General features: G+C 38.6%; 1 protein-coding gene across 9 annotated transcripts in view; it reads left to right on the top strand.

Annotated features, from left to right (window-relative positions):
• Positions 1 to 436: 436 nt before the first annotated feature.
• JAKMIP1 (janus kinase and microtubule interacting protein 1) overlaps positions 437 to 25,244 on the top strand; it is a 130,452-nt gene continuing 105,644 nt past the window's right edge. For 8 of the 9 annotated variants that reach the window (XM_048943136.1, XM_048943141.1, XM_048943142.1 and 5 more), the window contains exon 1: positions 437 to 587. The gene's annotated coding sequence lies outside the window, so the exon portion shown is untranslated. Of the gene's footprint in view, positions 588 to 15,020; positions 15,039 to 25,244 lie in introns of those variants that run through there. The other variant, XM_048943133.1, reaches the window with a different exon arrangement.

The raw sequence follows: 25,244 nt of genomic DNA, 5'->3' as shown, positions 1-25,244 counted from the left end.
CTTGGATACCAGCACATGATGCCTGTGCCTCGGAGCCTCAAGCTGATATCCTGGTCCATTCTAACAAAATAATGAGGTTTTAAATGGCATTAGGATTTACAGCTGTCTGGCATGGATAGCATGCACTACCAGTAGAGTTAATCTGACAACTCCGCGTGTAATTATGTTGCTGAAAGAAAGCACATCCGATAAAAACTGAAATTGATAAATCCATCTTAGTGCTCTGCTCTCTGTGTACGCGGGTCCACTCGTGTTCAGGCGCGAGCCCAGCTGCAGGAGTACCACGCACGTCCCAGGCCCTGCACCTCCTGCCCATCGCCGCCCGCTCCCCGAGCAGCCGGTGCGGCGGAGAGGGGCTGCTCGGGGCGGGGCTGCGGGAGCGGCAGCGCCCGGCACCAGTGGCGAGGGCGGTTCGGGGCCACCGCCTCCCGAGGGCGGAACGCCGGTGACAGCTGGGAGGGAGCGACGCCGGCTCCGAGGTGCGGCCGCCGCCCGATCCGCGGTTGCGAGCGCATCGCAGAGAAACGCGGCGAGGGCTCGGGGAGCCGGCGGGGCCCGGCAGCCATTGCCGGCCGCGGAGTGGGTGGGTGAGTACGGCGGAGGGGCGATGCGGGGAAGGGAGGATGGAGGATGCGATGCCGCCGTGCTGCAAGACTTTGACAGCGCGAGGTGCCGAGGGGAAAAAGTGCAGCCCGGTGTGGGGAGAGACGTGCCCGGCTCCGGTCGCCGCTCCGTCCCGTTGTCCTGGGGGCTGAGCGACCCCTCGGGGGCGGCCGCTCCTCGGCGGGGCTGTCCCGGGGCGGCGGCGGGGAGAGGCGGCTGCAAGCTGGGGCGCGGCTCAGCGGGGAAGTGAGAGCCCCCAGGGGCTGCCGTGCTCCCTGCTCCATCCCTCCCATCCCTGGTGATTGACCCCGCCGTGCCCTGCCGGCCGATACCTGCGGAAGGGCGGATAACGGTGCGGGGACCGCCGCCCTCCTTCTTCTCCTCCTCCTCTTCGTTCTCCTCCCTGAGGCCTGGGGCTGAGCCCCGCTGCCTTGGGGCTGCCCGCAGCCGCCTCGAGGTCTGCCCTTGGAGGGAGAGCGGGATGAGGCCTCTGCTATTCCGTGTGGGGTGCTGGCAGGCTGCTATTTACATAACATGTCTCTGCTTAAGTGTGACCTCCTTGCTAACTGGAGGTTTCCTCTGTTTTCTATGGCAACACTAAAGAACGGATCATTCACTGGAACAGATTATAGGGATAACTCGATGCAGGGTCCTTTTTTGTTTATTGGTTGGTAGTGGGGAATGGCTGAGATTTTGGGAGAAGTTGCTCATCTCAGTCCGTAGAGCAGCTTTAGGCCTGTGGTCTCTGCAGACCTGATGGGTTGAAAGAGAGTGGGGACAGGTTTAGCAAACAAGCAAGAACTATTTCTGACAGGTATTTACAGATTAGGAGTCATATAGTATTAGCCTGATTATTACCTTAAAAGTAACATGCTGCCTATAAATAAACAAAATATTACAAGGAACGACATTAAATTAACCCAATTTCTCTCTCTCTCTTTTTTTTTTTTTCTTGAATTCGTTGAATTACTAGAAGGAAGTCCTTGTAAATCTCGTAATGAGAGAGAAAATGAGTCTCACTTCATTTCAAGATTCCATTTGCTCCCTGAGATCACTGCCATATACTTAGGACCTATAATGTATACACAGTGATGTCTTTTCTTCCTTGATTGGTTTCACTGACAGTAAGCGAGATGTGTGTACGTATTTTATGCAGGAATGGGGCTCTGTAATGCTTATTAAGGTCTTATGCATTTTATCTCCATGAGATGCCTGTTTCTGTTCCAGGTTTGTATGGCTAGGAGTAAAAATGCTTTGTGTGGGTTTTCTAAAGCCTGCTGGAAATAAATGTGCTCTGATTGTAAGAGATGATAATTCATGGCACATTTATGCAGGAAGGTTTTGTGAAGACTTCTGAATTCTGCTTAATTGTCAGTTGAGATAGAGCTTTTGTCCTCCATTGAAAATCTGTATCTTTATCTATTAATAATGCTTAAAATTAGTTCCTGTAACATGGGAGCTGTGGTATTCCATAAGGTTTAAAATTTTGCTTTCCATTTCTCATCTCTGTTGCTTGCACTTCTCAGTCCATTGAGATGACTTTGTTTCTTTTCTACCTGAGATAGAGAGGCATCTTTGTGGGTCTGGTTGTTCATTTTCAGATGGGTGCAGGACTTGAGGATGTTAATGTAAAACAAGACCTATCAGAGTTTTAAACACAGGAGCCAAGGGTGTAGGATCTGTCAGAAGAGGTGACTGTGCTCACAGGTGGAGAGATGTAGAACACAGCTCCAGAAAACACAAGTCTGAGAAAGAGATCACTCTTTATGACTCTGCCCCTGAGCCATGTGGGCTTAGCTCTGCTCTGTGTGAGGTGCTGCACTGTAGGACATCACTGCTACAAAGATTTGCCCATGCATAAGTTCTCCTGCATGCAGATAAAGCGTCATTTTCTTTCTTTTTGGAGATGCTTTGAACAATAATCATTCTCTGCAGAGAATTTAGTGTTCGTTGTTATGGGAACACAAGAGTTGGAAATATCCATAAGAGGCCATGGGTTGAAGCAGAGCTAAAAATGAGGCTTGAAATGAAAGATGTGTGCTTTGTTAAAGAGTTAATCTCCACTATTCAGTGATAGATCAGAGATTCCTCATCCAGCATTTTCTCCTGGAGCTCCACCACTTCACACCCACAACAGTTTTCTGCAGTTGGTGTATTGGTGTTTCTGGTAATGTCCAGTACAGTTTCCCTCCAGCACCATCTTCATTACAGGTTACCCCAGCTGTGCTGTCAGCTTCAGCTTTGAAGTATTATTTGTTGATGTTTGAATGTTTATATTATTTTCACTTATTGATTTGTTGTTTGTTTCTGTTGAAGATTTTGATTAGTATATGACAGAAAAATAGGGTACATGGAAGTAGGAAGTGCACTGTGGAAATAAATGGGGCTGAGCCATGTTTCTGGGCAGTGCAAAGCCAGCTGGCATAAATATGTGTTGGAGAACAGAATACAGTGGAGATGGTGAGGTTGTCACACCATGCTCCAGGAGGATGTATGGACATCACTGCTGATTACTGTGGGACTGCCCATCAGTCTTGGCTTATTTGTTCAAATATTAACTGTGAAACGAGATTGCTCTGCTAATAAGGGAAGCAAAAAGCATAAAATCCTTCCTTGTGTCATTCTCTGTAATCCTTCTGATTTATTCTTTTTCTCTCAACTTTCATTAACTCTATTCTGCTTCATTTTGAAGAGACGATATGCAGCCTTAATTGCAGCTTTGTGTACTGGTATGCTCAAACACATTCCATCTCTCCATTTTTTCATTAAAAACCAAGTTTCACATTTGGAACAGTTGGTGATTTATTGCACTTACTCCAATGTTATTCTGCATTATTCAGGAAAACTGGATCCATACTCATTGTTTCATAGTTTGTTCATGTTGCAGTAAAATAGCTTTTATAATTGAGGTCTAAAAAAAATCCTTTTATTTTTATTTTTAATTATTTTTTAATCTTTCCCTATTGTGAAGAGGTTTCCTTATACGTATGAGAATTTTGTAACAAATTTCTTAATTTTTGCTAAGGCTTTTTTTTTTTTTTTTTTTTTTTTTTTTTTTTTTTAATATATGAAGTATTATCATTCCTAATTTCAGCAATAGGCAACATGCATATAGTATTTCAATAGAAATGGTATACATTAATTTTTGACGGTGCAAAATGGAACTGCAGTAATTTAAATCAATTTTTAGTCATTCATTTGCAGGGATAGTTGCTTACTTTGCGTAATATAATAAATCCTAGAACATGTTTTCTCACATGGAATGCTTTACTGAGCTGTTCTTTGAGAACATTAAAGCTTTCATTGGCTTCTTCCTTGCAATGTCCCACCTCTTCTCTCCTTCCATCTACTGGAAATAGCAGCTTAGAGGTGACTAATTCTATGTGCTGTGATGGGTGAGTTCTTCCTCTTTTTCCTTCACCACCAAGCTCAGGGATCTGGCATTTCCTTCTGCAGTCTTTCTTGAATTTGATTCATTTTCTCTTTGCCACCTATGCTTTCAAACAAATGCAGAAACACAAACGAGGAGCCAAATGTGTCTGGGAATCTTCAACCTGCAGCTGTTGTTTTAAGCTAATTAAGAGTGGATGAGGTGCTCTGTGTAATGAGGGTCAGAGTGAGAAGCTGAATTCCTGTTTTTGCTGGTTTTAGGCACAAGAACGTGTAGTCCTCAGGTATCTTGTTTACCATTCTCAATGGGAAATTGTGTGTCAATAAAAAAGAGGTACAGAATGACAGATCAGTTTGACTTCACGATCTCTGAAGGTCCCTTTCAGCCTCTGCAATTATGTGATCCTGTGATTCTTATCCTCCTTTTTCAAGAGAAATGAGCCTAAGAAACATTGTAGAAAAACCTTTCAACATACAGAGTTACTTCACTGCTTTGCAAGTAACTTGTTAAGTAACCTGATGAACTGAAGGGGCAAAATCTGGTCAGATGGGCAAAAATCATGTAAATGATGAGATCTTCAGTGAATTGGCTTATTTATTTATTTGTTTTAAATATATTGGCTATGACTTTCTCTCTATTGGTCTTCCCTCCCCTCCTTTATTTTACTCCCTCTTTCCTTACTTCCCTCTTCCTTTTTGTAAGTGGAAGAGGGTTGAAGAACATCTTCATTTTGTTTAGATGATGATGAGAGAGCTTCAATGTAAATATTACTTGCTTTGTTTCTTGTAGTTTTTGTAACCCCCCCATATATTAGACTGTGAGCCAGCTTTCTGTGATCAGGGTGGAATTAGGAGGGGAGCTATTTGTGCTGCCAGCTCAATGTGCATTTGTTTGTGCATTGCTTACTTGTTCCCTACTGAATGGACGTAGACACAACTGTAGCATGATCAAGATGTCTCTCATAACTCTTGCAATCATCTTTGAGGTTTTCTGCTGTTTTCTTCTCATTTTCAGCCTACCCTAACAGCATTTGCCTTGAAAGTAAGGAAAATGGGAACTATATCAGAAAGTATGTTTTTCATGTTTCTCAGTGCAATTTTGACTTTCATCATCTTGGAATAACAAACAGATGTCCTCCATTTCATTTGTCTTTGCAAAAACATTAGTACTGAACATGTCTAGTGGCTTTTTTTGCTAGCTGTTACCTCTTCATTCATTACGGAAGTGTCGTTAGTGATGTTCGTTGCAGTTTCACTTTTCATTTAGCACTAATGTTAAGCATGTGCTGAAGAAGAAATGCATGGCTCCCTGATAATAGCCTCAATAAATGGCGTAGCTTTAGTTAAGGTAAGCATGATTGTCAGCCTTTGTCTCGATCACTGACTGCTTATCCTTTTCCTTTGACTTCACTATGCAGGTGAGGAGGTGTTGTTTTTTTCCCACGTAAATATTGTGCCCTCAAGATTAATCCTAATGTTGCCTATTTGCTTTAAGATAAAGTGGGCTAAATGGCATGTTAAAGTATTTGAAACTGAATTATAATAATAAAAAACATAGCAATAATAATAATAGTTATTACATAATGAGCATAACAGTGAGCCACTGCAGATCAGCCTTCTTTGGCATCTTTCAAAATTATCTTATTTCTCTTCTTCAGTGACCAGAATGAGGAATATCATATCTATCTAAAATAGTTCTATTTCAGTATATATTCCCAAAGTATCAGTGATTATGGGGCTGAGATTTCATCTTGTTTTTCTGTTTTCCGTCTAGACAAGTATCTAACAACTGATAACTGTTTATTTACTGCATTATAATCCATCCACTTGTGCTAAGAAAATATTGTCAAACATTTTGCATTTCTTCTCACTAACTTACACTTAAATTGCTTGATAAAGGAGCAAGCCTTCTTTTCTCATAGACTACTAATTCTCTGTCCAAGCTTGTTCACCACCTTCATAAATACTTGTGGCAATGCACTTCTACCTTGAGCATTATCAGAGCACATTTCTGGAGGAGGGGGAGGAAGGGTTTTACTCTGAGACAGTGGTTCCATTTCTGTTTGAGTGTCTCAGCTGTAGGTGCTTCTATGACATTTGAAGTACTTCAGTTGGTTCTTTCTGTCCTACCTGAATATAAAGTCACTTTGCTATCTGTCACGATGGAGAATGTGTTGTGATGTATTTCTTCTCCAAACTCCTTGGAAATGGGAGATGAAACTGGTGAATACAGATGCTTTTCTTACAGAGGTGTAAAGCAGGGCCTTCACAATCTTTTTACCTTGTGTTGATGTACCTTGAGTCACATTTTGACATTTCCAGTAGAATAGAATGTGTCTTAGTCATTCATTACCAAACTACCTAGGTATAGACCATATTATCATTGTACTCTTGTTGATTTAGTGGAGCAGACTTTGTTTCTTAAAGAGAAAGAAAATACAGTTTTAAAGAGAAATAGAATACAGTTATTCTTCTTCTCATTTACCTTCCTGGTCTCTTTATTTTTAAACCAATAAGAATGAACAAAAAGAATGCATTTTATCCCACCTTCTTATATTGATGTTATTTTGTATTTACTGATTTTAAGAAAGATCAGAGTGAAAATCTATCTAGACTATGGTAAAATAAAATAATTCCATTGACCAACAGGATGATGGACTTAATTCTCACAAAGCCAGACTTCAGCTTCTCTGTGCAGCATAATCCTCTCAGAGATAATCAGCCTATTAGCTTCTGCATGAAGCTTCAGCCACTACCAGTACTATGGGGAGGGAGGATGGGTGCACCCAAGACTTCATGTCTGCTCTGGCAATTCTGAGTCGTTTAGTAAAATGGCAAGCTCTTACTAAAATCTTTAATTACATCTGCTGTAGCTTGGCTTCCTACGGAAACGAGACTTAAATGCTTCTGTTGTCTTTTAGTGCCCTATGACTAATTTTTGGATTTGTTGGCCACGCTTGTCATTCAGACTGCATTTGTAAAAGGAGCTGAAGTCTCAACTGTAATGCTCCTGCTCCAGAACTCAAGATGTAGATACCTGACTGGGATGCTTAGATGTGCTGTATTATTATTATTTTATTTTAAAAGCTGTTTCATTATTGCATAACATTAACTTGTATTCTATGCCAAGAGTGATGTTGAAAAGTGAAAATTTGGAGGCTACTTTATTTTTCCCATCATTATTTCACACTGTTAAACTTTCAGGTTTATTTTTGTTTTCTTGCCTTTCATGCATTGCCAGCAGACATTACCTTTCTCTGTGTTTTTTTAGATTCTGCATTCTGCCAGCCAGAAAGTCAATGCTGTTATTATGTTTTGTGTTAAAATACATCATTTTCCTGCACTCAGTTAATTGTATTATCATTGCCTTTATGCTTATAAAAAAAATATAAAAAAATTGTTCATCTCTTTCTTTTAAACTATTGTCCATAGTGTAAAAAAGCCTGTAAGATTTTGATTTTTATCATCTATGTTTTACTTTTCTTCTCGCCTTAGCCTTTCCTAGATGACTTCTAGACTAGATGGCTGTTCCCATATTAGATACAGCTGAGGTAGATTTAGTCCATCTATTTATCTACTACTAATCCAGCTAATTGGTAACATGGCAGTGGTTTCTAACACAAATGTGGAGAACTTCTGTGTGCGTATGCAAACATGCATTAAAAAAGCACTTCAGGAATTGACATACAAATAAATAAAAATGTGTTTGCTGTCAACATATATGACAAACAGGATGAAACAGAAGGTTCCCAAACACTAATGCTGTAAAATAATTTCATAGTAATGCCAGATTAGGCTTTAAGGGAGGATGTACTGAAGGTGTGTCTGATTTAAACGGTATTTCTAATCATTGCACTTAGTTAATTTAATGTGTATTTTGAGGTTAATTCTTCTAAGAGAGCAAAAGTGACATAAGATTCTAATTATTTTCAACCTAAAGCATTTTAATGTTGATCACACAAAGGTAATTAATCCCTGTAAAGAGGGAGGTGTCCCAGTATCACTGTAGGTAATAGCTACAGGGCATTTCATGCAGAGATATTGTTTTAGTGATTTGCATCTGTATATCTAAAATCCTGTTTTATGTCAGTAAATTGGAGACTTAAACATTACTATTGTAAAAAAAAAATTAAAAAATCAGCAGAAAGAAGAAAAAAATAATGTACTTCTTGTTTGCCCCTTTGTACCTAGTATATTTATCTCTCTTGCATTTGATGCAAAAAGATGTTACTGTCCAGCTGCTGCCATCAGCTGCAATTGGCATTGCAGTCAGGGAGCTAGAAAAAGTCCACAGTCCTTTGCTGGAATGCAGGAGCTGCCAGCTCCTTACTGAGAGGTGGGACCAGATGCATGAAGCTATCACAGCATGGAGGTGAGATTACAGAATAACTATCCTGCTTTCGTTATTTCAGATGCCCTTAAAGAACCATTTTATTTTATTTTTCTTTCCCTCGAGGAAAGAATTTTGATTGGCATTGCAGTATTTTATGAGAGGGAAAAACTAAAATGGATGGCTTGTTCTGAACTGATTGTAACAGAATAGCTGCTTCCTTCGTTAGTTTTTGCATGCAAACAGGTCTGAAGAAGCTGTGAGGAAAGCAGGCATGTCAGTGAATGTGAGGTACAGGAGATGAGTGAGTTAAAAGAATATGATACAGAGGAAAAAGAAAAGAGTAGGTGTCTATGTAGACAGCTTTGTTGATGGCAAAATGCTACATGTTCTTAGTTTGCTGTATTTTTTTTCTTGATGGAGGAATGGATGTTCTGCAGAATTTATGTCATTCTGTTTTGTTTTTTAAATTCTTTTATTTATATATACACATTCTTTTTTTTTTTTTTCTTTCTTTTCTTTTAAAATTTATTCTGGAAATTATCAACTTAAGACTAAGATCTCTTTTTCAGTAATGGAACTAAACAATGAGAAATTCATGTTTCTGTGACCAGAATGAGATGCATTAAAGTCTTTCTCATGAATAACCAAACCAACACCAAAACTGGAGACAGGATTGTACATGCAGTGTTATAACTTCTGAAATACATTCACAGAGTCACTTAACTACAGTGCAATACAGTTTTTCTGTTTAAAATTTGAAGGGTTGAAAGGTGAATTGTTGAATAAAGAGGGAAAGATCATAGAATCATAGAATGGCTTGGGTTGAAAACAATCTCAAAGATCATCAAGTTTCAATTGCCCTGCCATGGGCAGGGTTGTCAACCACTAGACCAGGCTGCCCAGAGCTGAGTTATCTTCTGCTGCTGCTTTGTGTTGCTTTTCCACTTTCCGCAAGGGCTGTTTTCCATGTGTCAGATGAAGGTAGCTTTAGGCAAGAAAAGTCTCAGCAATAGTGTCTTCACAGAAAGCTGTATTGTAGGTAGGTTGTAACAAGAAGCTTTTATATTGTGTTCTCGTGGTTCAAAAACTCTGCCTTAATTAATGGATTCACCACGTGGTGAAAAAGATAATGGAATTCACATTTTGTCTTGTTTCTGTCACAAAATAAAATCTCTGATCTGTTCATATGTGTGAGTTAAACAAGCTTAGGGCTCAGACTACTAGTCGTCAAACTTGCTGTTCTATTCTCTTTACATTTGATTTTTCTTTTTTTTTTCTTTCTTGTTTTCTTTTGCTAAAAAGTGGCCACTACTATTTTTTCTTCTTTTAACCATGGCTCTTTATGTATTTAACTAACTAACTAAATACATACATACATACATAAGTAAAATAAATTGGTGTGGTTTTTTTTTTTTTCTTTTTTTTTTCCCTTTGTGCACCTCATTATTTTATCTATGAAGAGTTAAATTAGTGGAAGAACTTTCTACAGTAAATAATTACCATTTGAAGCCAAGATGCTATGTTTATGGTCTGTTGGCCTCGTTTGGCTTTCAGAATGCCTTGTCTCCATCCCCGCTATAGCCACTGTTCTCTGAGTCTGAAACCTATTGGCCCAAAATAGGCCCAATAAAAGAACAGAGAATGACAACCTAGTCACTGGGAGAAAATATGGTGAAATTGAAGTTTAGCTCTTTGAACTGCATTTGTAGTACCATTTCCTACATTTACAATATCATCAGTAAGCAGTGTAAAGAAAACAGTTGGAAGTACTGAAAATACAACCAACTTTTAAGCATGTTTTGTATTTGCATTATTGTCTTTTATTGGGGTGCTCTTCAAACCACCAATCCTTTAAATACAGCCAACTCTAGCTGCAACAGCTGCTGATGTGTGTGATTCAATGAGAAGTCATAACAACGAATTCTTAGTTTTTTCACAGAATCACAGAATCACAGAATCACAGAATTGTAGGGGTTGGAAGGGACCTCCAGAGATCATCGAGTCCAACCCCCCTGCCAAAGCAGGTTCCCTACAGCAGGTTGCACAGGTAGGCATCCAGGCAGGTCTTGAACATCTCCAGAGAAGGAGACTCCACCACCTCCCTGGGCAGCCTGTTCCAGTGCTCCGTCACCTCACTGTAAAGAAGTTCTTGCGCACATTTGTGCGGAACTTCCTGTGCTGCAGTTTCCAGGTGTTTCCCCTTGTCCTGTCTCCACTCACCACTGAAAAGAGTCCATCCTCGCCATTCTGCCCTCGCACACCTTAGATATTTATAGACCTGGATCAGGTCCCCTCTCAGTCTTCTCAAGGCTGAACAGACCCAGTTCACTCAGCCTTTCCTCATAGGAGAGATGCTCCAGGCCCTTCACCATCTTCGTGGCCCTCCGCTGGACTCTTTCCAAGAGATCCCTGTCTTTTTTGTACTGGGGAGCCCAGAACTGGACGCAGTACTCCAGATGAAAGATGAAAAATTTTCTTCTGTTTGTAGGTTTTTATCATTCTTATTCCCGTTTCTTATGTCATTGTTCTACATTTGATGCTGTGTTTGGTTTCAAACAGTAATGTAAGATGATTCCTGTAAATGACCTGAAGTCATTCAAGGCCAGGTTGGATGGGCAGCCTATCTGATGGGTGGGTGTTTTGAAGCTTGATGATCTTTAAAATCCCTTTCAACTCAAGGCATTCTGTGATTTGTGTCAGAAAGTGCATTCAGAAAATCTCCATCCTTTTCCCTGCACAAATTTACCATCTATTGTCTTACTGTGCTGCTTTTTAAGTACACCTTTTGTCAGTACAGCTGCCTTCCAGCATGAAGGAGTGAACTAACCCCCTTTTCAGCATGCCATCAATGCCGCTTTGATCAGCTGGCAGATGTTGCAGGGTGACCGGTACTCGGCCCAGCCCTGCTGATCCCTCGGTGCCATATGTGTGTGCCTGGCAGGTGGCCGACCCCAGGGCTCCCACGTGGGATTCATAGCCTGCAGTGGGTGCTCACAGGCACTGAGACATTCCTAATGTGTTCTTGTTGGAGGGGTTTTCAAGCAAAAAGAAACTGCTGTGATAATAACTCACCATATAATTAAAGACTTAAAACCTCTTTCAAATTAAGACAAGTAAAAATAAACTTTCTGCATTATAAGTATGGGTTAAATTAGGCAGAAGTTCATTTTTTTGGTTACTGATTGTATCGGTGGCCAACATGTTTAACAAGAGTGTTCTTTGTGCTGTGCAGCAATTTTTACAATGAAATGGCACTTTCATTATTGTGTAGACATTAAAAAAAAAAAAAGCAGTGAACTTGCTAGCAGGCGTATCTGGGTTAGGCTGCAGTAACTCATTAGAAGCTTCTAAAGCAGGATTACATAAATGGGACCCTATCTTGCCAGGTTAAATATAGTTCTGTAGTTTAATCTAATATGTGGCTGTGCTGGCTGTCGGTAACAGTATGATTTGTTCACCTTTTCAGTGCTATGATTAAAACCAAAACTACAGTGCAAGTACAAATTCACAGGTGAATCTTTCATTGAATTTATTGTGAGTTTTATGATATTTTTAGGGTGCTTTTTTTCTTTCTCTTCTTACTTTTGTGAGCAAAAATACTAATGAACTGGTCAGACTGGAATAAACTTGAAATATAGGCAGTATATCTTTCATTCATCAGTTTTTCCTTTAATGAAATAATAAAAAGAAATTGTTTTCCTTTTTCTGTCTTACAATCTTAAGGGTGCTACTGCAATAGTACAGATACTTCCAGCTATAAGAATCTGCCAGTTGAAATATATGATTTTACAATATATTGCACAAAGAAAATAAAAGAAAGTATTAAGGGAATTTATTGATTCCCCTTGACCTGTTATTTGAGAACTGCTACATTTCTAATAAAATTACAAACAGATTCTTGGACTTCTAGAAGCAACGTTCCTAGGTTAGAGTATATACTATGCTCCTACCCTGTAAATACTACTTATATAAAAAAACTACTTGTATCTTTACATATGAGCACCGTTTTCTTGCAAAAATTGTTATTAATCAGCTTCTGGTTTACATTCAAAAGTTTCATGTGTTATCAAGTGAGGACACACTGGATGGGAGATTATGCTCAGCTCCAAATATGAAGTCAGAGACATATCCATACCCATGTCTGGAGATGAGCATGGCTTGCTGTATCCAAAAGCCTTAGCTGAGTTGTGCAGAGCGTAAGCATGTGGCAATAACACTTGGTCACAGTTTTTTCCCCAAATAAGATTATATAAATCTGATAAGCTCAGGATATGTCCACCAAGCATAGCCCTATTGCACATTCCAGTTGTAGTAGCATACTTTTTCCAAAAACATATCATGAGTATATGTAAATCTCATTCCCTTTCCTAATTCATAGTATGCAGTGAGTTTGCTGCTGTTTGTATTTTGTGCCAATCGAAACAGAGGGTCTATTTAACAAGTTAATGAGAACATAAAGATAATTAACTTTATACTCCTCACTTTACTTATGGAGAAGAAATTACTATTGACCTTAAGCATTATTATTATTATTATTATTAAAAGACTAAAAGTTGTGGAAATCTTGTTTGATATGTGTAGAACAAAAAAAATCTCACTGGAATATTTGCATTAGTAACACCTCATTGATTTTATCACAATCATTTTAATACCATAAGAAAAAGGTGTTCTGAGGCTGTGCATTAGAAATATGAAAACCAAGGGCTCAGTTCCCAAAATTCAAAAGATACCATCAAAAGCCAAAAGTAAGACTGCTTCTTTCTAGCAAAGAAGTTACTGTGTTCCAATCAATGCATTACATGTCTTATTTAATGCAACATTATTAGTCTGGTTGTTACTGTGGCAAGTCATTAGCTGGTTTATGGGCATTGTTAAACAGACATTTACCATGGTATTTTCATTTGTTTTCCATTTATTCATCATCTGTTACTTTTTAACCCTCCCCCTCCCCCCCCCCCCCCAAAGAAAGAAAAAAAGGAAAAGAAAAAAGACAAAGTTATGGTTAACACCGCAATTTGTTATGTGCAAGAAATTCTTGACTGACAGATATGCTATGTATACTTCATGGCTTTTCTGATTGTAGAAAGCTGAGATATTTTGGAATAAAAATAAAAAGAAAAGGAAAAGAAAAGAAGCTTTTTATGAGAATTTAGAAGCTGAGACCAAGCACAGCTTGATTCAAAGTGTATTCAGTAGAGCTTTCCTAAACACGATAACCAAGATCAGACCTGGATAAAGTGTGTTTTTTTAGAAACTTGTAGGATAAGAGTGAAGACCTGGTAACTGCAACACATTCTATTTCTACAGACTTTAAACTTCTTTTTTCTTTTTATCTTCCACTGCAAAGGATAAGATAAGAAAAAAGATAAGAAAAAACTCAAAGGATTTAGAGGTTTTATTCTTTGCCAGCAGGCATAGAGCATCATTTGGGAAGGACTTGTGAAATCACACATATTTTCCTTAACTGTTAAATTTTTAAAAAGCGTTGGATTTTGCTTGCTGTGTTTCAATAAAAAAGTACCTTTTCAGGTTGTATCTGAAAACACACCCAATTCTTCCTCTGCTTCCCCTTGAATTCAAACTCTTTGGAACAAGGTCTTCCCTGTACTATTAATTCTAGCTTTGTTGTCAAGGCAATAATTGTGATAATACATCCAGTACGTTCTAGCATGTGTTAAAAGTATTGTAGACAGGTGGCATATGCTTTAACAAGATGTGGCTTTGCTACTTTCAGTCTGTCTATCCTTGAGCTTTTTATCTGTATGTCTTATGTGGTTCTAAGGATGGTGGGTTTATTTGGTTTGCATTGTTTTCACCTGGACAATGCCCTTACTGTATCCTGGCAGCTCAGTTTTGTTTCTGTTTTGTTTTTGTTTTGTTCTTTTTTCTAGATGAAGAGAACATGTTTATGTGAGGAGCAGTCCAATTTTCAGTGAGGTTCTCTCAACATCTCTGAATTTCCAAATAATATCAAATACTGTTAATATCAAACTACTTTGTCCAGATTAATTTCAAAAAGTTTTTTTTCTTTCAACTGATACTGTTATGTTTCCTTAAGAGTCTTTGGGTATATGTTTAATACTTTGACAGATCTTCTGGAAACAAGTAGCAAAGTTACAGTCACACAATTTTCATCTTAAGAGTGTGTGAATGAACTCAAATTGCTCTGTCTGCAAGAAATTCTGCTTCTATCTTGTTAAGATGTTTTGCAGGTGTGACTGTGAAAGTAGCTATCTATCAAAAGTCACTTGATTTGATTTATGTTTTAAGTAATTCACAGTGTGAGATTTGCCAGACATGTGATACATACCTTAGTAATAGGAACACAAAGTGACAAGCATTGTATTCAAGTTACAAATATGTGGAGAGGAGCTGTAAGAGTGGTTTCTAAAGCCAATAAGGACAGGACAGTTATTTCTGTCTGTAATTCTGCTGTAAGGCAGCAGAATGTGCAGATGTACTGTCCTGAACTGCTATTGCATACTGCAGTGGAATTGCCAGGTGACAGCTGGAAGCAGTGGTTGAGCACCAGGTGAGAAGGTGCAGCTAACTCCAGGAGCTCAGGTGCAAGCAATGCACCTGAGTGATTGGAAGGAGTGGACCCTGGATCCATCCCCTCCTCTTCCTCATTAAATATTTAGCAGCTGAGAAGGGTAGCATTTTTCTGAGTACAGATGGTGTTCCTCTTGAGCTGTCATGGCCATTGGAAGGGGTGAGTAATTTTCCTTTTTCCCCCTTTTTTCTATTTGGTGTTTCTCTGTAAAGTTTGTAGCCTGCTAGAAGTTATTGTCCTTGTGCTCTTTTGCCATACGTGTGCTTTAGGTGGTTAGGTATGCATTGGATTGACTGTTTGTGGGCAGTAATTTGTATGTTCTTAGAAGTCATAGCTTGTTTGCTCTGCATTAGGTATACACAGTGAATGTGTCCAGTGTGATTTTATGTAAATGTATATTCTTGGCAAGTATGCAATTCTTTATAGGCAGGAAAAGTAGAGATGTTCAGATCAAAGTACCTTCTTTTCTGTTTTGTGCCAAATGGGATACTCAACGCTAATGTTCTTAGATCATGGTGACTGTATTAGGTCAGAGATGGAGACATACACCTAGACTTTTGATTTATCTAAAAGTATAATTGACAAAACGAGCTCAATGTGTTGTGCGCTACCTGTGTGGTATGCTGTCATCATTCTGTAACTTCCAGCATGCTTTTTCCAAAGTGTTAAATAATGAATTTGTGCTATTGGAACGTGTTTGTCCACTGCTATTCTGAATTCCTTCTTCCTTTTTTTACCATGCTTGGAAAAAGCCTTTCTTTTCTGTGTTACTTTTACATTTTGAATTTCCATGCAAGCTCACAAAGTCTTCTGAGCCAGAAGTTAGGAGAAATGCTGTCATATATGCATGCTGTCTCTGAGCTGGCACTTACAGTCACGGGGTGCAGGGTGAGATAGGGTTGAACTTACCTGAACCGATATGTTTGATCTTAACAGTACGTGGGATAGTGCTTAGGAGAGGGCCTCTACACATCTCCACTATAGTAGATACCCAAATTGATAATGGAATTTTATTGGACTTGTATAACTACAGAAATAAGTGATAGAAATTAAAATGCGATTATCCTTTGGAAAGGGAAAGAACAGGCTATATAATAATAAACATTAAAAACGAGGGGGGAAAAAGGAGACCTAATAGTAGGTAGAGCAAAATGGGGAGGCTGTTTTCATTTTTTTTTATAAGGGAGTAATTTTATCCAATGAGACACAAGAATTTACATTTTATATGCATTATGATGGCAGTGAATTAGATATGCTTTGATAGACATAGTGTTACAGTCTTAGTGTATGACATGGTCACTTGACAATGCTGATTTGATTGGAGCTGTCCTAGGCTTGTAATTGCATTTTGGTTAATTCAACAAAATAAAAAAAAAAAAATAAAAAAAAAATAATAAAAAAAAAAAAATGGGGCCCTTGTGACCCTAATGAGCTTCAACAAAGCAAAGTGCAAAGTTTTGCACTTGGGTTGATTGAGGCAATCCTCGATATGTATACAGACTGGGAAAAGAACTCCTTGAGAGTAGCCCTGCAGAGGAGGACTTAGGGGTCCTGGTAGGTAAAAAACAGAACAGTAGCCAGTAGTGTATGCTTGCAGCCTGAAAGGCCAATGGTATTCAGGGTTCTATCAGAAGAGAAGTGGCCAGCAGAGAGAGGAAGATGATTGACTTCCTCTCTTCTGCCCTTGTGTGGCTCCAGCTGGAGTACAGCATCTAGGTCTGGGGCCCCCAATACAGGAAAGATGTGCAGCTTTTGGAGAGTGTCCAGAGGAGGGCCACTACGATGATCCAAGGGCTGGAGCAACTTTCCTGTGAAGAGAGGCTGAAGAAGCTGAGCTTGTTCAGCCTTAAGGAGAGAAGGCTTCAGGGAGACCTCACTGTGGACTTCCAATATTTAAAGAGAGTTCACAAACATGAAGGAAAAAAAAAATATATTTTTTTACTTGTGTAGATAGTGGTAGGGGGAATAGTTTTAAAGTTAAGGAAGGGAGATAAAGATGAGATGTCAAGGGAAGTTTTGTATTTTTTTTTTTTTTTTTTTTTTTTTTTTTTAAACTGAGAGAGTGGTGAGATGATGGAACAGGTTGCCTGGAGAGGCTGTGAATGCTCTGCAACTGGAGGTATTTAAGGCCAGGTTGGATGGGGCCCTGGGCAATCTGATCTAGTATTTTAGTATCTGATCTAGGCCTATTTTACTTAGACAGAAGTTGTCGATACGAGGGCTTTCCTTTATCATAGTATGCTGTATCATATCTTTTTCAAATATCCCTTTGGTTTTCTCTTCCACTATTCTATAAAGGTTTTGCAGATATTGGAAAATCCAACACTGATCTAGCAGCTGGCAACCCTGCCTCTGTCAGGGAGGTTGGAACTTGCTGGTCCTTGAGGTCTCTTCCAGTCTAAGCCATTCTATGAAATGATAGCATAGTGTTGTGACAGCTGGAGCTGAAGGTTTCGGCTTTGAAATTTTAAGTAAGGAGTTCCTATTTTCACTCTGTAGCTTTGCCTTCTCCTTTCCTTAGCAGGAAGCCCCATATTAATACCTGGAGACCAGGTACTGTTGTGTAAGTTGCTTTTGCTATTTATTCATTAAGATGTCCTTTCACTGTGAAATATTGGCTCAATTAGGAAGATTTAGAGTACTCTCAGCTTTCTCACTGCAAATGTTACTTGCTTAAAAACAAAACTTTGGAAATGACTTAAAGTAGAATAAGTAAAAACAGCTATTGTTAAGATACCTTTATTTGAATGGTTCTTTGAGTGGTTCTATTTTAAGGAGATATGGTACAATGTCAAGATAAAGACTTGCTTTCTAGGAACTACTGCTTTGTTCTCATGACAACCACTAGTTTCACAAAGAGGGCTGGCATTTTTCTTCCTAGTTTCCAGCAAGGGTGAGGTCTTCAAAAGAAACTGATTCACAACGAATTTTACTTTTACTTAGTATCTGAACATGTATACGCTGTTACAAAGTTGCATCGTTGTTGCTGTTCTTATTCTTTAGACAAAACAATTTCTTTCACTGAACAGTGAAACCATGCTTATGAGTTCCATTATGTGTCTCAGGTGTTCGACTGCCAGCTTCTGCTCGCTGCTGTCTTATCAGGTGACAGCTTCCTGTTTGCTCAATGCTCATGGAGAAATAAACCGTCTTGTAGTAATATTCTGATTAGGATCTTCTTTAGTTTATCTCATCAGAAGGATATTAAATCAGCTGAGTTCCATTTCTTAGAGGACAATTTCTGAGACACTGCTTGTCCCTGGCCTATTTTACTTAGACAGAAGTTGTCGATACGAGGGCTTTCCTTTATCATAGTATGCTGTATCCTATCTTTTTCAAATATCCCTTTGGTTTTCTCTTCCACTATTCTATAAAGGTTTTGCAGATACTGGAAAATCCAACACTGAATACCATCCAGTGAGCAAGCAAAGTATCTCATTCCTCTTCTTTTAGTCTCTGCTAGTTCTTCCCTGCACCATTTCTAACAAAAGCCTGAAAGTCTGGTAACAGTGGGAATTCCTGGAAGTGTCAGTGCCAATTTATGTGGTTTAAAAATTTATTATTTTTCAAATGCATCCATTTGTTGCAAATATAAAGGGCTGTTTATGCAGATGTTATAGCATTTTGGAACAGGGTGCGGGTTAAATGCTCTTCATTACTTCCTGTGTGAAGCCAGGAGTTGGACTTGACGATCTCATGGGTCTCTTCCGACTCTGTATGTTCTATGATTATGTCATCAAACAAAAATGTTTAGAAAATACTGTTATATCTTATTCAAGTATTTGAAGTGAATCCAAAATAATAACATTAATTTTTTCTTGGGCATGTTTGCAAAAAAAAAAAATAGGTGATTTTTATTTTGCATCTAACACGTCTACTTTTCATAGTCAGTTAAATTAGAGTGCTTATCTAATGTATTAATAGATGGGGAAAAAAGCAGTTCTATCTATTCAACTATGTGTACTTAAAAAAAAAAAAGGGGGGGGGGTTGCCGTACATTAAAATAACATTAGATGTTCAGTAAGCAGAAATAGGTGAAAAAGCTGGGGATGGGTTTGGGGTGTGATTAGTCTGCAATCTCACCAGTGTTTTTTAAAAATCATACTGGGTCTGAAGGAGGTTTTCCAGTTCTCTTTCCATGCCCAGTTGCCTTTTCCTCTGTCAATCTCTCCTAATGCTGGATCCAGCATTTTTCAGCTTCTAAGATGAACTGTCCCAGAGAATGATAAAGGTTAAAAACACTGACAAAAGCAAATGGCTTGCTGCTGAGATTGATTCTCTTTCCTGAATTATCGCAGCTCTGCTGATTCAAGGCAAAATCATTTATTTATTTATTTTTTTTTTTTAAGGTTTACACTGGCTTGATTCTGTGATCTTACTTGAGGCACGCTGTAAGGGATAGAATGAGAGCTGTCCTTGTACGCCCATTAGGGGATTTCCTCTAATATTGCTGCATGGAAACTGCTCCCAAGATGATATTTTCTTTGGGTATATGCCTCAGCATTTATCTTTAGTATCGTCTTCCTTCCTTGCTGGAGTTTCTCATGTCATTGCCTTCCCCAGCAGCACCAGGTTGACAACTGACTGAACCACTGATATTTCACAGCAACTTTTGCTGAACTTTGATTATTTTCCACTGCTTCTATGTTGAATTCCACACAGTTTAGACAACATGGTTTTCTGCAAAGCCGTCATCAGTGCCTGTCACCAGCCTGCAGATTCTATTAATAGTACCAGGTAGTATTCAGTGTGGCCAACTGTAGATGCTAGTATAGGACCAGCAGGTAAGGGCTGTATTTATGAAGACATTGATTTGTTTCAATCCAGAGGTGCAGTTCTTAAAACATCCGCATGATGTGCACTGTCTGCACTTACACTGATCTCTACTTACCATCTGTAAATGTCTAAATTTCTAAAAGTAAGTTTTTGTATAGCTAGAGCTCAGATTTTGTGTTTCCAACTTACTCCACATTTTTCCTTCCTAAACCAGTCTCTGTTCATCTGTTTTTAACTTAAAATTTTCACTTGAAGTGGACCAAGTCAGGAGATGTATTCTGCTGTAATGGATTTGTAGTTAGGTGCCTTAAAAATGTGGTTACCGAAATCTTAATCGGGAACATAATCTGCATGAAGAAATCTTTTGTTCAAATTGAAGCGATTCTAATACAAAATATTATAGGATGCCAGTTGCCCACTGAAACTAGGTCACATCGTATAAAATAATTAAAGATTTATTGCTCCATAGGGAGGGCCCTAGATCTTTAGATGAGTGTTTGGGGCACTCAATGGGGAATAATAAATTACTCTTATTCTGGGTGAATATTGCAGTCATGATGTTTGTGTGAAGGACTGTTGGAGCATGCTCTTCCCAATGCGTCCTGAAAATAAAACGGATGCCTGCTTCATTTCTGAAGAATCTGGTTGAAAAACGTGAACTACGAAAAGATGGGTTAGAGCTTAATGGAGATGCCCATCTTAGGAGATCTTAGAGTCAGAAATGTATATTATTGACTGCTCTCTGCTGAGGATTGTAGAGAGGAGAATGTGAACTTCTCCATGTATCGTAGATGTTGTGGAACATCTGGCTGGATGTTTTGCTTCCCTAGTGATCAGCAGAACTTTCTCCTTTTCTCTCTTCTCAGCAGCAGCTTCTGAACAGAAGGAAATGCTTACTTCTTTGAGAGTAGCTTAAGTGATAGTGACTTGAATGCTTGGAACATTGACAGCCTTTCCTTCACTTCTGGGTGATTTCGATGCACTGGGCAACCAGAACAGCAGAGATATTTATAACAGTGCAAGTGATATCGAAGCAAAATGAGAAATCTGATGGCAGCTTGTTTAACAAGGGATTCTACTTTATCACAGGATTCCACTTTGTTCTCCTGCGCTCTGTTCTGAGTTAAGTGTTCCATGCTGAGCCTTTTTTAAAGTCACTTTCTGAAAATTAGAGTTGTTGATGATGGTACAAAATTGCAGGAAAAAAAAGATTTAATATTGTCTTGGCTCCGTTTAAATGTTATAAGGCTGAAAGAAAGCTATCAAAATGAAGATAAAAGTAAATGTGACATCATTACATAGTTATGAGACCCAATTTAGTCTAAATGTTGGACAGCAGTGAGTTCACCATGAGTGTTTTATCTGTGTAGTCTGTTGGTTCCAGTAATACAATGTCTTTGTGAAAAAAAGACTGCAGCTTCCAAAATTGTATGCCTCAAACCCAGAAGGTGAAATGCAGCAGTGTAGCACTGCCTGCCTATCATTATGGGAGGATTGGATGCTATCGCACATTGTATGTTTTTCTCATTAACTATGAACTGTGAAGCAACCAATGTTACATTTGACTGCTTTCTGAATGAATGCAGGCATGACCTAGGTACACCACTAATAAAACTTACCTCTATTTACATGAAGCAATCTATTTTAGCGATGTTATGGAAGGCTTTTTTTTTCTCTAGTTGGGAACATCTTACCTTTTTTCCTGTATTGCTCAATGCCCTAATTAATTTGAGTACCAATTTAAATTAGGTTTCTGAAGAAAAGAAAAAAAATCTAACTTCTCCTTCCAGGTCTCAGAAAGTTACTTCCATAGATGCAGGAAATATATTTCAATGTTGCAGTTCCTAGTATTCTAACATGCTTCCGCTTCCAGCTCCTCTACTCAGCTCACTTCTATCCAGCGTGATCATTCTCTCATTGCTTTTCTTTTCTGCAAAGATTATAAACTCACTTTAGTAATGGTGAAGGCAGATAAGGCTTAATTTTCATTTTGAAATATATTTAGTAGGGGTGACCTCTCCTGCGTGGGTACTGAGATTAAAAAAAAAAAAAAAAGTTTACATAAATTCTATTATTTTGAATGAAGCAACTTCATAATCTCCAATCAGAAATTCTACTTGTGCTCTAGTATAATGCTAAAGTAGGCAGATTAAGAAGAAATATCAGTTACATAAATGTGCAACTATAAGTAGTAAGCTTTTAAAGTCATTGAGTACACTAAAAATGATACTGACAGTCACCCTGTGTCGTAAAGAGGAACACCTCTCTTACATGCACAGGCTGAGAGGTTTGGGACTCTTTAGCCTGGAGAAGAGAAGGTCCTGGCAGGACCTTCCAGTACGTGAAGGAGCCTACAGGAAAGCTGGGAAGGGACTTTCTACAAAGGCGTGTAGCAATGCAGCAAGAGGAAATGGTTTTAAACTAGAAGAGGTTAGATTTGGACTAGATATTAGGAAGAAATTCTCTACTGAGGGTGGTGAGACTCTGGAACAGGCTGCCCAGAGAGGTTGTGGATGACCCCTCCCTGGAAACATTCAAGGCCAGGCTGGATGGGGCTGTGAGCAACCTGGTGTAGGGGGAGGTGTCCCTGCCTTTAGGAGGAGAGTTGGAGCTATGTGTTCTTAAATGTGCCTTCCAACCCAAACTATTTTATGATAAGAAGAATCCTAAATAACTATTCTTATAGAATAGTTACTTAGTAGTTAGTTAATAGTAATGCATCACCGTTATACTTCGTAACATGAACTTCAAAAATACTTCTATTTTTTTGGTAACGTTGTGTCATTTGGTGTAGTTCTTGTGTACTGCTCCCTTACGGAAACAGGATTGCTTTAAGGAGTGACTGTCAGATGAATTCTCCTCCTTCCTCCTCCTGCACTTCACTCCCAGCTGCCAGCAACATGCAGAGCAGCCAGCTGTGGGTGGAGGCAGTGCTGTGGTGCACTTCTGCTCCAGCCCTGCCCAGGAAAATGAGCATTTCTGGGACCCATTGGAAGGCAAGGCAAGCAAATTCCTATATGGAGTACCCTACAAATGAGGACATCTCTCATAAAACGTAACACATGTAGTTATGCAAAAAGTCTATTCTGCTTCTGTCAGTGTTCCACAGCAAAGCAGGCCTTCAGCAGGATGAAAAATGGCATGCTTTTAATGCTGTTTGACAAGGCTGCATTGTCTGTTGTTGAAGGAATGAAAACAACAATTTATGTATGTATTTATTTAAATTCAAAAGCATGTTATCATGCAGCAGGACTTGAATCAGACATGAAATGTTAAATCATGTTACTTAAACTATTTATTCATCTGTTTGGAGCATTACTCTATTTATTTCAAGAATTTGCCACAGGGTAAGTTCTTGGCTGCAGGTCATACTATAGTAATCCTTATCCCTTAATTTTCAATTTTTACGCTTCTTCTACACTTAAGCTGATGCAAGAGGTGGTATCTTCTGCTTTCTCAGCATTCTGACAGTAGTGAATCCTCTGGTTTTTATGTAGCATAGTTTTGTTTTCTTTCTTTCTTTTTTTTTTTTATTTAAACCTATTTAAGGACACCATACTTCGATTACTTTCATGAATTTTTAGAACACTGGCTATTGAAATTTGTAAGGCAAAAGCAGAAAAATAAGGAAGCATTTGATTCCGTGGTGTATTTGGACTTGAAGGACAATTAGTGCAAATATACCAACTGACTGTATGTTTTGTGGTAATTAAGCATTTTAGAGAAGTCACCTAGTCCTTTTATTTTATAATGTGAAAATTTTTTAGTGGTTTCAGAAGTTAGTTTTAAAATTCTGATGAAGACTTTTCTTCATTTTCTGAGTATGAGAAATAAATATCCATTTGGATTTGTTTAGCCATTTCATATTTCATGATCCCCAGTGTTAGTGCCTCATGTATTCCTGGTTGCTACTCTCTCCAGTTGAGCACAAACAACACGAAAGAAGGAAAGCAGTACTTTGTTCATTTGATTGTATTGTTTCCTCTTAATGTTTATGATGTTTCTTCATTAGCAGTCCAATATCTTTAGTTATGTTACATCTTTTGAGAACTCCTCAGTTTTTGAAAAAGTAAACTGCTTCTTGCAATAAAACTCCTATCACGTATTCAGTTTAATTTGTAGCCCTGAATCTGTTGTAGATTTTTGCATAATGCCTTGAGTTCTGCAGTAATTGCTCTGTCTCTCTTGTGTTGTATAACAGGAAGGTCCCTCCCAGATAGAGAGAGGTTCCAGTCCTACTTCTACAAAGGTTACATGGATTTATTTCATTCGAGTCACTGCTGTTTAAGAAGAGCTTTACTATTGTTGAGAAGTATAGTGTATCTTTACAGCACAGTGTCAGCCTGCTTCTTCTTAGATCAAAAAGTAGTAATGAAAAATCAAGAAGTATTAATCAGAGTGTCTTGGTGGTCAGGAAGTCATGGAGTGCTCTCAGCACAGCAGGGTTTCAGTTTGTGTTGATGGTTCTGATGCTGACTGTTCTGTTCCATAATTGATGGAAATGCAATTCACTTTTCTGCCAGAAAGTCCTCCTATATAAAGACATTTCAAAGCAAAGAACCTGTTCCAAATATATAACCAGGATGCATTTTTTTCTCCTAACTATTTTGCTTTTGGAGTGACCAAAAAGTTCAGATAATTTCAGAGTGATCACCTGATCACAGTATTTTGCTGATGGCTTTCTGAGTTTTAGATTTGGGATGGCCATATCTAAAGATGATGTTTTCTAGAAATTTATGATTGCCACTTTTTTTTTTTTAATAACATCCTAGGCAAAATTAAGTCTAGTTTTGTTTAAAGTAGTAATATCTAGCAAAACTCAGATTCTCAATGTCCTCTGTTAGTTATTAGTTATTACATGTCCTAAAGGCATGTTGATACTTTAAAGGTCTGTATGTTACTGTAAGAATTTTGCTGTTGATTTCTGATTCTCTTGATAGGGCTGAGATGCTAAGACAGCTATTGAAATCGTGATCTATATTTCATCTAAATGCAGTAACATAAATTTGAAAAGTGTTGTCTTTCTCCCCCATCCAGCTAATGAGCATCTGTAATGAAATTGAAAAATAAATAAAAATTATGAATCAAGAGTATATATATATATATATTTTAAAGTACGATATGCTATATGAATTTGATTTCTTTCTATCATTACTGGCATGATTATATGTAGCAAGGGAATGTTTTTTACTTCAGTTTAAGCATATATACTAAACAAGCCTTCTTTTCTTCAAAAGGATACACTGAATTAAAAAAAGAAAGCGCTTCACAGATACACACTACTGCAACCTTACTTCTATCATGCTCTTACTACTTGAGATACTACTTTTTACTGCCAAGCTATTTCTCAGGAGCATTCACTTTCTACTACTCCCCACCTTTAACTTTAAAAGCATAATTATGGATTATGTGTTTTGAACTCTAATGAAGGCTCTTCTAGGGTGGGGAGGGTGGCTGTAGGGTGTGGCAGTGGTCCACAGTCTGTCTCAAGCTGTAAAACTGTTAATGAGTTACTATAAAACTGTATGCTGCTTTTGTCCTACTAAGTCATTTGACATAAGCTCATACTGATGGTAACAGAGCCAATTT

Source organism: Lagopus muta, chromosome 4 (genome assembly GCF_023343835.1).
Source record: "Lagopus muta isolate bLagMut1 chromosome 4, bLagMut1 primary, whole genome shotgun sequence".
NCBI lineage: Eukaryota > Metazoa > Chordata > Aves > Galliformes > Phasianidae > Lagopus > Lagopus muta.
Note: the sequence above shows the minus strand (reverse complement) of the source record. Positions and strands in the feature narration are given on the sequence as shown.